The 16,244-nt window shown below is 43.4% G+C and overlaps 1 long non-coding RNA gene across 1 annotated transcript in view; it reads left to right on the top strand.

Moving 5' to 3' along the window:
- Nucleotides 1–12,018, top strand: part of LOC126095221 (uncharacterized) — a 533,916-nt gene extending 521,898 nt beyond the window's left edge. Inside the window, exon 4 of the long non-coding RNA XR_007521931.1 lies at nucleotides 11,943–12,018. This is a non-coding gene — a long non-coding RNA (uncharacterized LOC126095221). The remainder of the gene's footprint in view (nucleotides 1–11,942) is intronic.
- Nucleotides 12,019–16,244: the final 4,226 nt, after the last annotated feature.

Genomic DNA, 16,244 nt, shown 5'->3' on the forward strand with positions numbered 1-16,244 from the left:
AGACGACACGTCTCCATTCGTCCCTCCATTCACGCCTGTCGCGACACCACTGGAGGCGGGCTGCACGATGTTGGGGCGTGAGCGGAAGACGGCCTAACGGTGTGCGGGACCGTAGCCCAGCTTAATGGAGACGGTTGCGAATGGTCCTCGCCGATACCCCAGGAGCAACAGTGTCCCTAATTTGCTGGGAAGTGGCGGTGCGGTCCCCTACGGCACTGCGTAGGATCCTACGGTCTTGGCGTGCATCCGTGCGTCGCTGCGGTCCGGTCCCAGGTCGACGGGCACGTGCACCTTCCGCCGACCACTGGCGACAACATCGATGTACTGTGGAGACCTCACGCCCCACGTGTTGAGCAATTCGGCGGTACGTCCACCCGGCCTCCCGCATGCCCACTATACGCCCTCGCTCAAAGTCCGTCAACTGCACATACGGTTCACGTCCACGCTGTCGCGGCATGCTACCAGTGTTAAAGACTGCGATGGAGCTCCGTATGACACGGCAAACTGGCTGACACTGACGGCGGCGGTGCACAAATGCTGCGCAGCTAGCGCCATTCGACGGCCAACACCGCGGTTCCTGGTGTGTCCGTTGTGCCGTGCGTGTGATCATTGCTTGTACAGCCCTCTCGCAGTGTCCGGAGCAAGTATGGTGGGTCTGACACACCGGTGTCAATGTGTTCTTTTTTCCATTTCCAGGAGTGTATAATGTACCCCGTGCTTGTTCACTGTAGAGCAGTCTGCTCCTGGCGATTGCTGGAATGTGAAAGTGTCTTGACCAGTGGGAGAGTGTTGTCGTACAGCACTTCCTTATAACTAGTGCAAGCTGTTGTTAACTCCGTCCTTATACGACCGTTATGGTGCTTTTGGGAAAGAGTAAATAGCGTCACTGGTGTGTACATAGTTCTCAGTTTGTGTAAGGTTGATTATTTATTACTGCTACCGATTTTAAAATCTTGTATTGTAATCATTTCAGGCAGTTGTGCAGTATTACTAAACGAACCACTGGCCTGTATTAGTGTACCTTTCGCCAGGTGATGTAAGCGTGACCAAGTAAAGCAAATCTTTGGTATATTGTAGTCCTTTCTACTGTTCTTGTAATTCTTTCTGCAATGAGTAAGTTATGAACCCTGCCTATTATTGTTAATGTGGTTTCCATAATGCTGGTTTTCAGTACAAAACCTGAAGCTATTCTGGAAAGTATTTGGAAACATTCTCTCATCCTCTTGTAACACTGAACTGTAACGATATTCCTTACGCCTTATATTGCTAATATCTTGTCGCTGTCTTATTTGGTATAAAATATGGGCATGATTATTCAGAACGAACGTCTTTTGTCCACACTGTTATACTAAGATTATATTTGGTGCTCTGGACCATGTTCAGCCAATCCATTTTAAAATCAGGTATGTGTTTTTGTTATCATTCCTTGGTTTGCGCCGGTACAACTGAATTTCGTTATTTGTTTCTGTTATTAGGTTAGTATCTTTTGGGGACCGTTACCTAGCTTTGGATTTTAATTAATTGTACTGGTTATGTATCTCACCTTGATCGAGAGGGCATTAGTCCCTTACTGAATGTATGTTGTTGCTTAGCCGCATGTTGTTTGATTTTAACGCAGTGCTCTTGTAAGTTTTTTAAAGACTGTTTACAATTTAAAATTTCTACTGTGTTCTTAAACAGAAGTTTTGAAGTTATTATCGCTCAACAAAGTCCTACTACTACCTGTTAGTCATAGAAACAGACGTAAAACAGAAGCTCTTACTCTCCCATTTGAAACACAGACATTGACGACTGCGTCATTAGCAGCGGTTATTAACGTTCGCGTATTCTGAAACAACTGCCTCTATGTTGCTAATGGCGTATTTACATTCGGAATAACCACTGGAGTTTTAGCGAGAATAACTTTAAAAGCTTGCTCTTCGCCCTTTTACAAACAAGCTACCGCTACTTTTCAAACTGCCATGCCCATGACGCAGCTTTCGTGAGATTTAAGTCCAACTGATTAAATAAATTCTATATTTTCGTTCGTTCCAGCGACTGAAAAGATTAAAACGTTAAGCAGCGCGGAACACTAAATGAGATAAAGCGTATAATGGAGAAGCAAATCCTTTGAAATGCATTCGATTTTTAGGCGTTTCTCGTAATGACATTAATATTCGCTGTTACGCAGGACGTAGTATTAATACAGTGCGATTTTTTTAAAGCCATTGTCCACTTTTAGCCACTTGGTATATAAACGTACAATTTCACTTAGCCTGTCCACATTGTTTGTATTTGACTTCCCATCACGGAACACGCTTTTCTATTTGCATTCTCTCTCTCTCTCTCTCTCTCTCTCTCTCTCTCTCTCTCTCTCTCTCAAATGTGTTCAAATGTATGTGAAATCTTATGGAACTTAACTGCTATGGTCATCAGTCCCGAAGCTTACACACTACTTAACCTAAATTATCCTAAGGACAAACAAACATACCCATGCCCGAGGAAGGACTCGAACCTCCGCCGGGATCAGCCGCACAGTCCATGACAGCAGCACCACAGAGCGCTCGGCTAATCCCGTGCGGCTCTCTGTCTCTCTCTCTCTCTCTCTCTCTCTCTCTCTCTCTCTCTCCCTCCCTCCCTCTCCTTCTCCCTCTCCCTCATCCTCTCCCTCTCCCTGTCCCTCTCCCACCTTCCTCCCCCTCTGTGTGTGTGCGTGTGTTTGTGTGTCCTCTAATGTTCTATTAGCATACTGCAAACTTTGTCGAGTTCAGTTATCGCAACCTTTAACGTCCCATACTGGAGAGTTTTCGGAATATTTTCTATAAGCATTGTTGCATAGATTAAATGTATTTACATAGCGGAATCTCTCTACCATCAGAAACTGTTGTAAACTGTATTTTTTTTTATCGACGACCAGTTTTGATGAGTGAATTAAATCAGGTTAAACAGAAGATTCTTGGCGTCAAGTACATAATTACTATCAGTTGCATTATCTGAAACTCACACATGTGTCCATTGTCTTACACACTTTTCTATTAGTCACTTAGCGCCAAATTTGAAAGTCCATCGCAATTGGTAATACTGCATGCGGGACAGTGCAATGGACCGTCAATTTATGCACTTAATCGTTAATATAAAACTCTCTACGACTATGGATGCAGGCAGCGGATGCAACTGATGACAGTTGTGTACTTGGCGCTAAACAACTTTACCTTAACGTTACATAATGGTATGCATTAGTTGGAGATAATCGTTTGACCTAAACGGCTTGTCGATAAATAGATAATCGATCTGATCAAAAATATCCGGACACCTTATGTAATTAATGTGGAACTGACCACTAGACGTCAAGAGAGTCGTGCCCGCCAGTATAAAAGGAGGGAGGGGGGGGGGGGGTAGTACTGTCAAGAAAGGAGGAGTAAGAATAGGCCCGTCAGCAGAGTTCGTTGACTTCGAACACGGATTAATCATTGTATGCCACCTGAGTAACAAATGATCAGGAGCATTTCAGGCTGACAGACTGTAATGTGACTGTGAAGTGGAACCGCGAAGGCACAACCGCAGCTAAACCAAGACCAGGCAGATCTCATATAGTGACGCACAGCGACTGGCGAGCATTGCGGAACGTGACTGCAGAAAGTCAGCGGAAGGAATCACTCTTGAGTTCCAAAGTGGTACCAGCAGTGCAGCCAGCACAGTGACTGTGCTTCGGAGGTTAAAAGGAAGTGACTAAAATGGTCGAGTATAACCCACACCTTTGTCTAGTCAGTGATAAGTGACGCTTGGAGCGACGTAAAGGGCGAAACCACTGGGTAATGGATGACTGGAAACGAGTGATTTCTACTGTGTACTGTAAAGGAACAGTTCAGAGAAGACGATCGTATAAGGATAATAATACATCGTGACATAAAACAGCGTCTGTGAGGTAATGGTTAGCATTAATGAAATAGAATGTCCTGCCACAGAGTCTAATATAGGTAACTTCTCTGGTTTCGGCTCTAGAGGAAGAATGGGCTCCAGTTCCTCCACAGACATCCAGACACCTCATTGAAAGTGTCCCCAACAGAGATCAGGCCGTCATAAAGGCGAAGGTTGGACACACCCCATGTTAATGTCTACTAATAACTGTCCGGATACTCTTGATCAGATAGCGTAATTACACATTAGGGCGGCTTTTCATTGGTGCCGTTGTGAACTCTTTTCGTTGATGTACTTGTAATGTCGACGTCATTTCTGACAATCCATCACCGTTCTAACCACAGAAGAACGAAAAGCACGGTTGTGATGAAACAGAAGGAATTCTGTTTGCAAGTAGCAACGGAGTGTTTGCATCAGCAGTAAAAAGAAAAAATAAATAAAAAAAATTGTTTATGGATCTGCAACATTTACAAAATTGTTATAAAACTTTTAAATAAATAATTTCAACAATTCAACAGACAAAGTTTTACATTTCTGAACAAACAAGCTTACAACTAAAAGCATTCCGGCCAATATTTATGTTCCGCACATCTAGGTGCTTTGGAAACTACGAGGGTGAGTCAAATGAAAACCTTAATTTTTTTTTTAAATGTTACTTATTGTGCAGAAGTGGTAAAAAGCTGTATCACTTTTCAACATAATCTGCCCCACGCTAATGCAAGTCCTCCAGCGCTTACAAAGTACATAAACTCCTTTAGAAAAAGATTCTTTTGGTAGTCCGCGCAACCACTCATGCACCGCGTGGCGTACCTCTTCATCAGAACGGAACTTCTTTCCTCCCATTGCGTCTTTGAGTGGTCCAAACATATGGAAATCACTTGGGGCAATGTCTGGTATGGTGGATGAGGAAGACACTCAAAATGCAGGTCTGTGATTGTTGCAACTGTTATACGGGCAGTGTTGGGCCTTGCATTGTCATGTTGCAAAAGGACACGTGCTGACAGCAATCCACGTCGCTTTGATTTGATTGCAGACCGCAGATGAGTTTTTAGAAGATCTGTGTATGATGCACTGGTGACAGTGGTCCCTCTTGGCATGTTATGCTCCAAAATGACGCCTTTTTCGTCCCAAAAGAGAGTCAGCATAACCTTCCCTGCTGATAGTCTGTTCGAAACTTCTTTGGTTTTGGTGATGAGGAATGGCACCATTCCTTGCTCGCTCTCTTCGTTTCCGGTTGGGGGAAGTGAACCCAGGTTTCGTTCCCAGTAACGATTCTTGCAAGGAAGCCATCATCTTCTCGTTCAAAGCGCCGAAGAAGTTCTTCACGAGCATCAACACGTCGTTCTCTCATTTCAGGAGTCAGTTGCCGTGGCACCCATCTTGCAGACATTTTGTGGAACTGGCGCACATCATGCACAATGTGGTGTGCTGACCCATGACTAATCTGTAAACATGCTGCAATGACATTGTCACTCTGCAGTTTTCCTTCACTATGGCTTCAACTGCTGCAGTGTTCTGTGGAGTCACAACGTTGTGCCTGACCTGGACGAGGAGCATCTTCCACTGAAGTCACACCATTTGCTAACTTCCTATTCTATTCGTAGACTTGCTGCTGTGACAAACAGTACCTTCATTCATCGATGAATTTCAATAGGTTTCACACCTTCAGTACGCAAAAACCGAATAACAGAACGCTGTTCTTCCCTAGTGCAAGCCACAAGTGGGGCGGTCATCTTTATACTGATACTGCGACGGTATGTGTGCATCTGCACTATGCTGCCACCTACAGGCCATTCTGCATGTTGTTTGTAGCACGCTTACCAACTTACAGGATAATGGCGCGAAATTTCGATTTGTTATTACAAATTTAAGTTTTTCATTTGACTCACCCTCGTATGTTTTAAAACAGAGTACATCTGGTGTGCGCCACAGCTTACTACGATTGCGGGGGTATAGTACATTGTCCTAACGAAAGTAGTATGCAAGTTATAAGCAGAGTGAGACCGCTGCAGCTTTGAAAAAGTTTATAGTAGTTCCCTACTCGGGGAATGACCCTGGGGGAGCAGATCCAGGAATCCTGCATCGCCATTGTAAGTAACGTCCTAGTGGAGACAGTTATTGTCTTTCTCCGATCTATTATAAGTGAGTATCCGTGTCTTGTGGATGACTGCGGTGAGTGCTTGCAAAGTGTTGAGTTTGTATTGTTATGGACAAAGGGAAGGGAGTGCCGGCACATAGCTTATTCCGATCAAATAGCACCAAGGGTGCCGTGGAGTCTAGCTGTTCGCCATTAACAGTGTCAGATGGCCTCACTTCAGGAGACATTGCGGTGAGATTTAGAATATAATTCAGGACATTGACGCAAATTTTGGTGAGCAGCAACTTTACGCCACCACGTCTCGTACTCTCGGCGGCCAAATACTGACAGTGAAAATGAAAATTTTCCATCATTAGAACTCGAACCAGCTTACCACCGAGTCAAGCGCCATCGCAAGGGCCCGTGTTAACATCTGCTCCGGAGGTGGTCTGTACATATATACCTGTTACCAAATTATGTGCCCCGCCGCACTTTTCTGTCTCTACCCTCTTTTCCTTGTGCTTTCGTCCTACCGGCACAGAGTGGGCACGGTTATTTACGGATTTAGTATGGTTAGTCCAAGGAATGGGCGGATACTTTTCCTCGTCGCCACCCCGTTACCCCCCCCCCCCCCCCCTCCTCAGGACGGAATATATGTAACCCAACTGCCCGTGTGTAGCGCTACCTATGTGAAAGCGACTGGAATATTTCGAAAAGTTTGCGAATCGTGTAACTGAGGTGGAACTTGGGTACCAGTCCAGTATCTACCTAGTAGGATGTGGGTAACCGCCTCAAAACGTCATCATGGCCTGCCGGTAAATTATTCCTTACAATATTTCTACGTTACTCTGATTATTAATAAGGTTAAATGTTAAAGCTAAATTTCCAGAATTAGCTTATGGTATTCACTCATGCTCATAAATTAAGAATAATTGCAGAATGTGGTACCACACAACGTGGCACTACACATAACTGGCGCATAGGGAACACACACGACAGAGATCCGTACGTCCACGGTGTTGGTGATAAGTTGAGAAGACCGCCCCGAAACACTTGTGCTACAAAACGCCACTGTTTCCTGCGCATGTACCCCGATATCATCATGGGATATGATCACCATGCACACGTACACAGGCCGCACAACGGGTTGGCATACTCTGGATCAGGTGGTCGAACAGTTGCTGGGGTATAGCCTCCCATTCTTGCACCAGTGCCTGTCGGAGCTTCTGAAGTGTCCTAGGGGTTTGAAGACGTGCAGCGATACGTCGACCGAGAGCATCCCAGACGTGCTCGATGGGGTTTAGGTCTGGAGAACAGGCAGGCCACTCCATTCGCCTGATATCTTCTGTTTCAAGGTACTCTTCCACGATGGCACCTCGGTGGGGCCGTGCGTTATCATCCATCAGGAGGAAGGTGGGACTCACTACACCCCTGAAAAGGCGGACATACTGGTGCAAAATGACGTCCTGTCAGAGACATGCAGGGGTGTATGTTCACCAATCATAATCCCACCCCACACCATCAAACCACCACCTCCATATAGGTCCCTTTCAAGCACATTAAGGGCTCAGTATCTGGTTCCCGGTTCACGAGAATCACTGTTCATACTAGTACTCGTCCGTGAACATAACCTGGGACCACTGTTCCAATGATCATGCTCTATGTTCTTGACATCAGGCCTTACGGGCTCTCCTGTGGCCAAGGGGTCAGTGAATGCACCTTGAAGGTCTCCGGGCGAGTAAACCATGTCTGTTCAGTCGTCTGTAGACTGTGTGTCTGGAGACAGCTGTTCCAGTGGCTGCGGTAAGGTCCCGAGCAAGGCAACCGGCAGTACTCCGTGGCCGTCTGCGGGCACTGATGGTGAGATGTCGGTCTTCTTGTAGTGTTGTACGCTGTGGACGTCCCGTACTGTAGCGCCTGGACATGTTACCTGTCTGCTTGAATCGTTGCCATAATCTTGAGATCACACTTTGTGGCACACGGAGGGCCTATGCTACGGCCTGCTGTGTTTGACCAGCCTCCAGTCGCCCTAGTATTCTACCCCTCATAACGTCATCAATATGTGTTCTTTGAGCCATTTTCAACACAGTCACCGTTAGAACGTCTGAAAACGTCTGCACACTTACTCGCTGCAGCATACTCTGACATGCACCAACACACCTCTGCGTATGTGGACTGCTGCCAGCGCCACCGTGCGACAACTGCAGGCCAAATGCACAGCATGGTCATACCTCGAGGTGATTTTAACCCACAACGCCCACCAGAGCGTCCTTAATTTATGAGTATGAGTGTAGTTCACAGGTCTGTACAGAAGGTTCAGATGAGGCAGCAGCTCTTGTGAACAAAGATTAGTGTACGGTCGGAGGGACTCTGCAGTGTACAATGTCTGCCCTGGTAGTGAATTTTAACACTCTTGTGGCGAAAGCATGAAATAGTGTTGACTGTGTAGCAGGTTCGTCGCAGCATTCAACGTTCTTATTCAGCACGTACCATCTTAACTGAAAATTTGATGACCCATTAATGAAATAAGTAGTTGACATAATTTGCTCTGAGTCTCATCAGAGATTCCGTGATGACTTCTATTTGACTCCTTCCTTTTGACAATTCATTCCCGTTCAGATAACAAATAAAGGCAAAAGACTTTGATTATTCGTTACCAACGCTCTTCACGGTTTATACGTACTGAGAATATACCAAACCAAAAACTAGCTATTCCATACATGGATATTCCAAAATATTTCATCCAAAGAGTAATCAGCACACAGATACATGTTACGGTTTATGATACTCAGATAATCGTTGGTGAATCAGTGGCGCACTGCTAATATACATAATTACCCCGGTCAACAGTTTGACAGAGACATATTGAACTGTCATAAGATAACCTGCCAGGACCGGCGCACATCCTCGTCCCAGATGTGGCGCTTTAACAGGCACAACTATCCCGCGGGATGTTCCTCTATCTGTATGTGAAGAATAATCCCAGAAATTGCTATAGGGATTCTGATACGGTTTTCGTTAATAGACAGACTGATCCACGAGGTAGATCTGTACATATAATATACCAGAATGAAAATGCTCCTATCATAGCACAAAAAACGCAAAGTTCTGAGCAGATTTAGGGATGTACCAAGAGAAAACTAATTTTTCGATTTATTTGGCAGCTTCAAAGAAATTTAAATGAGAAAATATCTTGACATAATAGCGCCTTTTTACGTCTTATTATTAGTACCTATTTTATGTAATGCAATACATCGTGCCAAACAACAGGGTATATGTGGTATAATAAGATACATGGTATTGGTCATCAAACATGGCGTTTGTCACGTCGCGTAATAGGCACACTGCGTGTCAGAGTTTAGGTCGCATAAATTGCCAGATGCAGGTGTGCCAAACAAACACAGTACCATTAACTTGCAAAAAAGCGCGAATATGTCAATATGGTTTAATTTAAATGTATTTGAAGCTGCCTGGTAAGTCGAAAGGCTAGTTTCTTTCTTTTAAATCCCTAACTCTGTCCAGGACGTACTCGCCTTTTTGTGTTAGAAAGATTGGAACACTTTTAATTCTGGGTCCCAACTATTACTCAATCATACTTTTGACATTAGATCATCATAGCTTGGCAAATGATGTATGTTTTTGTTGACGTGGGCGTAGTCTGATCCGGCATAGTTATTTCAGTTGTCTTTCGAACCATGTTGCTTGTATCGTGCCAACGGATGAAGCTTTCACTAAGCAACTAGACAACCTTAAATTACAGGTATTTGTCTACATTCTTACAAAATTTGAATCGATTCACTCGCCGGAAACATAAAAGCGACGCGCGTAGAAGAACTAACAGAAAGCATGTTTTTTGTACGTAAAATCCGAATGAAGTTAGATTTTTTGAATTGAGTTTTCAAGTTTATCGTATTAATGCAGTTTTTGTTTGTGAGATTCACTTTAAACCGTTTCCGCGCATTCAGTTCACATTTAGCTCGGCTTTAAACCATTTTTCTTGACAACAGGTAAAGATAACTGGATAAAAAAGTTCGTCCTGACTTTATCTACTTTCGTGCAAAATTTGAACCAATTCGTCCAAGTTTAAAGTAAACAGTGGCGCGCTTCAGAAACCTCTCATAGAAACATGTTTGTTTCACTAAAATCCAAACGAATTAAGATTTTTCAAATGGTTAAAGTGTTTTAGACCGAAGTCCGATACACCGGTGGACCATATTTGAACTATCAGTCTCTCGCGGCTCCGGAGTTAGTCAGGGAGAATTTGTTGCGTGTAAAATCCGAACGAGGATGACTTTTTGCACTTAAAATCCGAACAATGCACATACAAATTATACCATTAGCTGAGAATTAATTTAAGCTCTACCAAAATACTTTGAAAAAGAAATTAATCGATTCGCACAACATTTCTGGACATCAGTTGTGGTTCGTCGTTCAAATCTTGCTGGATATACTGTAAAATAGCTACAGTAAGACATATGTTCGAATGGCAGCTGGTCCGGGCTAAACCAGAAACGTTTTACGTCAAATTCCTAGCTCAAATAGGAACCGAGCACCAAGACCCCTCACCAACGCGCGACCTTTTCATAGATATTTGTTACACCGCTTCTGCGCCGTAACGGTCACTGCCGCGCCAGACAAGTTGATAGGCAGTACACACTTGGTGCTACCTGTGCGAAACCGGAGAAGGTCACGTATAGTCGATATTTCCACTTCTTCACCAAATAGGCCCTCCGCAATCGACCTTGCAAGCCGAGACCAGGTGACAAAGTTGCTTAAGAAAACCTGCTGCATTGCCGCCGCCGAGATAATTACCGGCCAGGCTTGTAACCCACAGGTTCGCCAGTTTCAAATGTTTGCCTCCGGTCCAGCTGCTCAACCGTCGTCCTCGGCCTGGTAGCACTCTAACCGCTACTCGTGGATGCTCACTGCACTGCCACTCAATACACATACCCGTCTCGTAGTGTGCTTAAGGCGTAGACGCCGGCACGGTAGCTCAGCGTGTTCGGTCAGAGGGTTTCGCTACCCTCGGTAATAAAAAAAACTGAGTGAACGGATCACCGAACAACCTGAAAGGGTGTCACCAGACGTCCGCCACGAACAAGTTCAACGAACAATGTAGAACAAAATGAGATTAAAAAAAAAAAGTTGGTCTAGCGGAACCAGGCGGCGCCGCAACACGGCGATGGCAGCGCAGTGATTTTGCAAAAGCGGGAATCTGAGTTTGAGATGTGGCGGAAGATCCGGCACAGCGGACATGAGACTTAACTTCAATTCTGAACAGTCAGCTTGCTTAGTCATTGTGAGAAAATGCCTATGTTTCCATTCAGTCACACTGGGGGAAATGCCGTTGCAGCATGCTCACAGCAATTCATGTAGACAGTATAATCTTCTATAACGAAGGAAATTGAATTAAAATTTGTGCGATGACCAGGACTTGAAGCCGAGTCTCCTTGCTTACTAGGCAGGTATGTTAGCCATTCCACCTAACATAGTATTATAGCTAGCATAGCTGCACAGACAAGACCAAAGACCTTCTTAACACCAAGTCCCGGCCATGGTGCAAATTTTATTCATATCTTAAGGTCCCATGATTATCATAGGTAAATATGAGCAATGTCTTGAGGTGCAGACAGGATTTCCCCATTACGTCCAATGCTGGGGTGCTGATCCAATGCCGGAGAGCCTCGGCAATAGTGACGATCTAAGAAGGGGGAAATAAGCTGAAAGATGTGAATTGAAGTTTGTATTAGGAAGAGCACTGGATCAGGGTAGTCCACGCAGGTACTTCAGTTGTAATGCTGTAGTGGCTAACATTCCTGCCTAGTAAACAAGGAGCTATAGGAAAAATTTCGATTATTTCTTCAGCTTCCATCATTATTGTAGATAAAGATGACTCAAATGTCTCAAATAACATTTAATTATATCAAATTCTGTTCTGAAGTTATGAATTTATTTGTTTGTGTTTCAGGTGAGCACACTTCACTTGGACCATCCACCCACATGGCAGCTTTACAGTCCACTCTTCAGCTTACGGATCCGTAAGAATGTTACTTTCTTCACTTAACCAACTAAATTCTAATGCTTACTTTTTGAACTATCCATAACCCGTCTGTTGCATAATCTGATTCTTGACATTTCCCTCAGATATTTTTAACACAGAAAAATTGTTTCAGCCTCCAGAACACAAATGCCTTTCTCAGTGATTCTTTTCACTGTCTTCACTCAACATAAGCACGAAGTAGGAGCTGTCAGCAAACCACCTAACCCCGATTCTGTACTGAATCGAACTCCCTTGTACAAAACTGTTCCGAAAGTCTGATTGCAAGTGAGTTACTATGTTACGTCCTTGACGTAAAGTATGTAAGGGTGTTATCGTTGAAGAGACATAATCCTAATTATTTTGATTTTATTAGCGTTGGATTATTCACCCATGCACTAAAGAAAAAGTTTAGGAAAAGTTTGAAATTATATTCAAAGTTTGCGGACGTCGCTAAGTGCTCTCATTATGAAACACTGGATGAGTATAGTGTCTGTAGATACTCTTCGTGGGTATGCAGCCGAATTTCATCGTCTTGACGACACGATATTTCGACGATCCAACTGGCCGCCGTCGTCAGGTGAGATTGTAGGTGCACAATCACGCCAGAACTCCTTTGCACCTCGGGAACAGCCCACTGTGCGTGCGCGAGAAGCGAAAGGGCTCCCCTCAGAGAAGCGAAGAGTCGCAGCTCCGCCGGCTGTAGAAACTTAACAGAAGCGTTGAAGCGCATATTAAGTTGCAACCGATAGAAAACCCTATTAATAATGTCGTTGGATAATCCCAGTAATGAGAAGCCGGAGCCATAACTTGCATCTCTTTAAATGATATATTCTGCCCTTTATTGAGACAATGTTCAGCGACGGCAGATTTTTCAGGCTGGAGCTAGCTTGTGTGACGTTGATGTTCCATACTTCGGTCATGGCCTCTGGAGAAACAATATGTACTACGGTTACGACTAACTCACAGCTACTGAGTTTCATTCTGCGTCATTATTATTCACATCTTTAACCGCTTTGCACTTCCGACTACCGAAATCGAAAATTCGCATCTCTGCAAATAAAGTGTCACTTTTCACTAATTGTTAGCAATATTACATTTCTTCTACATGTCGAAACAAACATTGTCAAATGCTTTTGGTTGCTAAAAGAAAAATTATGTACATATTAGTAACATTTTAATCATAATGGAATTTTAATGAGTGTGTGCTGGTTGTGCTGAGATCATCAGTCCTTAGGCTTACACACTACTTAATCTAACTGAAGCTAACTTACGCTAAGGACAACACAAACAAGCATGCACGAGGGAGGATTCAAACCTCTGACGGGGGAAGGGGGGGGGGGGGGGGGCATTAACCGTGGGAAGGCGCCCCGAGCGCGCAGCTACCCCTCACGGCGTGTGTGTGTGTGTGTGTGTGTGTGTGTGTGTTTACGAAAGATATATCGCATTTACTAGTGTAAAACCTTTACCATCTTCTCGTTTATAACTACGCTAGATAACGTTCGTAACTATTATCTTTCTTTAACCTCTACTACTACGCTGTACTGGGCAAGTTAATGCTGTTTCACAAATTTTAATTAAGTTCGAAAATTGTTGCCGTAAGCCAGAATAAGTCTGCTTTAATTGACTACGATACCCAAATACAGTGCTCTTAAGTCATTCTAATTACTATAAAAAGTTTCAGCTACATTACGTCGACGTAAAGTTAGAGAGACGCCGAGGATATTAGTGAACGAACGTGTAAATAAGCACGGTGAATTTCAACAGACTCAGGAGCACATAACAACACATTACCACACGACAAAACACGCACAAGGAAATTTTTGTTTCAACTGAAATTTCAAGACAGCATTTGAAAAACAAGAATACATGCTAATCTTCTCTATAAAATAATAAAATACAACAAAAATAACAATAGTTCTCCACTTCTGATACAGTCCAAAGAAAGGGCAAAACCAGTCTTTCTTCTGTCTAAAATCACACTGAAAATAATTCGATAGACTGCCGGAAGAGCTCACACTGTGTTTGCGTTCTCTTGATGGGTTACTCAGTGTAATACATTTTCCGGCTCTTAATGACTTCTGTACGGGATTTTCAAAAAAAATTTCTCTCTTGTGATTTTTTGTCCCTTGTTTCTCTTTTTTCTTCAGCAATGGGAAATTCTCTTTCGCTTCAAATTTTATAATTAAACTACTTCTCCAAATATCTGTGAGTTTCAGCAGTAATAGCGAAGCACTCGTGTTCTAGAAAGTTCTGAGTTCTCGTCCTTTCACGTTATTGCTGCACTCTTCATCTACATAAACATTTTTCGATAGTTAATTCCACGCTCGTTCCTGCCTATTCACGCACAGCTGAGTCTCGACCAAGCCTTAATGCACTTCAGTGCTTCGAATTCTTCAAATTTTGTCCGCAGCTCGTGGTCGTGCGGTAGCATTCTCGCTTCCCACGCCCGGGTTCCCGCATTCGATTCCCGGCGGGGTCAGGGATTTTCTCTGCATCGTGGTGACTGGGTGTTGTGTGATGTCCTTAGGTTAGTTAGGTTTAAGTAGTTCTAAGTTCTAGGGGACTGATGACCATAGATGTTAAGTCCCATAGTGCTCAGAGCCATTTGAATCACTCTTCAATCTTCAAATTTTACATTTACTCATTCCTACTAAGAAATAACTTCTTCTTAGAAAATGCCGCTGATTTACCATCCACCTTAACACTTCTTAGTTCCACCATAGAATGACTCTGCTTCATCTCATAATTTCCTGCTGACAAATTGTTACATAGATAAAACATTCCCTACCGGGCCAAAGCTCCATATAATTGCATTGATAGAATTATGTTACAAATTCATACAACATTTTTGTTTACGTTCTCAATTACATGAAGACATAAAATAAATTAAGGACACTTAACAGACTAGTAACATACAAATTTACAATACGCTCATTCTAGATACTGAACTGATGAGAGGTGGTTGTATAATCACAGAAGGGGCTGAAAATACACCATGTTACAATGTGTCAAAGGATTTTAGTTTGGGCTGCGTACACTGAGATGCCCAGCACCAAAAATCCACAGTACCATCAGTAACACATCAGGTTGATTTACATGAAACAAATCTTACATATCATCATTTCTCTCCAATGGTGCTTTCTTTTGGGTCATGAATCTTCTGAATGGTTCTATGTGGCCTGCCTCCTCTCTGCTCCTGACAACACGTTAAATACTTGTCATGTGTGTTCTAAATCTCTGTCTTTCCCCGAATAGTTTCCCTCGACAGCTCCCTTTGGTAGCATCTAATTTATTCCTTTGTGTCCCAACATATCCCCTATTGTCATGTCGCATCCTTTGCTTAGTGTTTTACACATATTCCTTTCCTTTGTCGATTCTGTGAGAACCTCCTGATTTCATTTCTTGACTTCTACTTAATTTACAGTGTCGTCCTGTAACACTATATCTTAAGCTCTCCGATTCTCTTCTTTTCTGGGTTTTCTACAGCCAAGCTCTTCGATTCTCTTCCTTTCTGGGTTTTCTACAGCCTAAGATTCCGAACAGTACCACGTTTCAGGCGTCCATTGTATAATGGGAGACTTCTTTTATCGAGTAGTTCCCTCCTTCCCTTTGCTAATCTTCTGCTTATTTCCACTTCACTTTGTCCATTGCTTTTATTTTGCTTCCGGAGTAGCAGAATTCCTTCTCTTAGTCTGTTCCGTGGTCTGCAATACTGTTGTTAAGTTTATCCCTAATCTCATTTCTGCTAATCCTCGAGACATGCGATTTTCTTTAGTTTACTCTCGGAGACCGTATTCTGTGCTCTTTTAACGGTTCATTCAGTTCGAAAGATCCTGTAATTCTTCCTCGCTTTTGCAGAGGAAAGCGATGTCGTCATAGAGTCTTATTATTGATAACCTTTCCCCGTGAATTTTATATCCCAGTTGTGAAACTTTCTTTTATTTCTGCCATTGCTTCTTCAATGCACAAGTTGAACAGTAGTGGAGAAAGACTGCAACCATACCTTATGCTCTTTTTCATGCTAAGGATTCTGTTTGAGAACAGTAGACAGAGTAGTGAAACTACAGTAAGCTACCAAGTGTAGCATAAGTAACCTAGACTACAGCAGTTTTCTAGTAGTCAGTGAGGACTGTACCAGCGTTACCCGTAAGTTAGATGTGTTGCATACGTATCGGGCGTTCCTCATGTCGATCGCTTCATTAACGTTGCGATGTGTCTTACTAGATTCCC

This window comes from Schistocerca cancellata, chromosome 8 (genome assembly GCF_023864275.1).
Source record: "Schistocerca cancellata isolate TAMUIC-IGC-003103 chromosome 8, iqSchCanc2.1, whole genome shotgun sequence".
NCBI lineage: Eukaryota > Metazoa > Arthropoda > Insecta > Orthoptera > Acrididae > Schistocerca > Schistocerca cancellata.